This window comes from Euprymna scolopes, chromosome 3, assembly GCF_053919585.1.
Source record: "Euprymna scolopes isolate OS-2025 chromosome 3, ASM5391958v1, whole genome shotgun sequence".
Lineage (NCBI taxonomy): Eukaryota > Metazoa > Mollusca > Cephalopoda > Sepiida > Sepiolidae > Euprymna > Euprymna scolopes.
This window is the reverse complement of record NC_136484.1, coordinates 164766875-164769374: the sequence shown is the minus strand read 5'-3', so window position 1 is coordinate 164769374 and position 2500 is coordinate 164766875.

Here is a 2500-nt window from a genome sequence, read left to right as displayed (position 1 = left end):
TAAAATAAATTAGTATCTACTTAATAGATACACATATTTATGTTTTATACCTTTATTTGATGTTACACCAATATTGAAAGGCACTTAAATCAACTATATCATCTACTTAAAACTATTAGTAGATTCCGCTTATTTTTCCATTTTGTGGGTTCAGGAGTGCCAAGCCCCTGCTTTTGAACTAAATATAAAATGTTTATATCACTTGATTTCATACTGTTTTACCTTGTACTTATATATTCTAATCTATTACCAGTTTTTCACTGTATCTTAATCCTTGTTTTAAATCTATTAGTTACTAGATTAAGCGCTTTTATCCTCCCTTGCTTTGCACAGTCCTTCTTTTCCACTTGCAGCGTAAACGCCTTTAAAATCTTTTTTTTGGGGGAGGGAGTGTAACTTTTCAATATATATATATATATATATATATATATATATATATATATATATATATTACTTAGTATTTCCCCTAAGCTAAAGAGCCACAAACATGAATTGGAACAAATACCTCGAGGTAATTACAAAGGCTGCTGCGAGAAAAATGGGTTCTCTCCAACGTACTCGAAAATTAATCACACCTGAGAGTACTCTGTATCTCTACAAACTCCCTATTCACACATGCATGGAGTGTGGTTGTCATATCTGGGCTGGTGCATCTTCCACTAGGCTCTAGCTTTTACATAGTTAAAAAAAGAGTCGCGAACCTAATAGGTCCCGCACTGTCAATCAAACACCATCCTCTGACCGATCTCCGAAATGTGGCATATATGTGCTTGTTTTACAAGTATTTCAATGGAAAGTACTCGGATGAATTCAAAGCTTTAGTAACATACTAAATACGTAAATACTCCCGACAAATTAGATTTTCCTACATGCCGTAAAACATTCTATTCGAATAGCTTCTACATCTCGAACTGATAGATTTTGTAATTCCTTCCAAGCCCCTGATTCTCTGACTACTGACATGCAGGAGTTCAAAAGTAATGTAAACAGACATCTCGCTGCCCAACTCCCTACAGAGTATCATTGCAAATCTGATCCCTATTAATAGCTACTAATGGACTTTGTGGCACTGTGCTTTGTTCGGGTTGAGTAAATAATATAAAATAAAAACATGAAAGTGATTTTATAAAACCAACACTAGGTTCTCTACAGTGCAATGTAGACTACAATGTATTGTAAACTAAGTCACTATTTGGATGTATGTGAAGTTTCCTCTCGATAAATCGTAGTGGATCCTCGATTAGAGTAGGCACTTCATCGAATCGGTTAGATAAATGGGTTTTTTCACCGATTCTTATGGCAAAACAATTGTTAGAAGTGTTGAACAATCGCCAATTCTCATTGAATCCGAGGCACCATCGGGTCTCCCTACTAGTAAATAAATATATATATATATATATATATATATATATATATATATGCCGGGAGTATTGATAACTCCGGTTCGTTAAGACTGGTTTAGTGTTTATATATTATAACTAGCCTGGGTGGCCAGAGTTTCCTGGATGTTTTTGAGGTGTGTGTTGAGCAATAAAATAAAATAAAAAGGTGTAGTAGGCAGGCAGGCGAAGGAGGAAAAGAACGTGAAAAAAATGTGACGTCTTTGCTGTTGCGTCCATCACCAAACCGTCAGTGACGAATTAAGGCTAGTCAATCGAAAAAATGAATGACTTTGGAAAATATCGCGGAAAAAAGCGACCCCTCCTTGTAAAAAAGTGTAAAGTTGAGGATAAATGAATTAATGTTTTTGGCCAAGTTTTCGATATTTGTCGTCTGAAGGGTCGCCTTCAAATGATACTAATCTCGTGAAAATCCGCCGCCTCCCTCGAAAGTTTTAGGCAAACATACAAACATACACACGTACATACATTTAAACAGACAGGGAGATTTATATCATAAATAAATATGTAGTTTTTAACGTATCAACTGTCTCCCTAAAATGACCTCTTAACTTCTTAACGTTAAATATAATAAGTCACACTGGTTTCCTTAATTATATTGATAAATGACCGGATATGTCAATTTCTATGGTTACTGAGCTACTTCAATTTAGAACTAATATAAAATTAAATATTTATGAAATCCTATGTACAAATACGCTAATAAGTATTTGAATGAAAGAGAGAGCAAGTAACTTCGATATTAAGATTTACGAATTGATTAAATTCATTAAGAATTTTTAAGTAAAAGTAATTCGCTTTGTACAAATACTAAATACAGTTTTTGCCGATTTTTTTTTTTTTGCGAATTATTAAAGAATGCTTATTATTGTTTGGATTTTTTTGTCGACTGAACTCATTTGGAATGTTATTGTCACAAAGTTTAACATCCAACCCTTTTCAGGTAGGTTTTGTTGAACTTCGGAATAGTTCATTTTCTTTTTTACATTTTTATTTATTGCGGACTATTATCCTCATCTTTTTCTTAGATGTTTCACGACATTTCAGCCAACTATTCCTCTGGCCTTCGTCAGGTGGTAACCGCGACGGATAGGAACTCT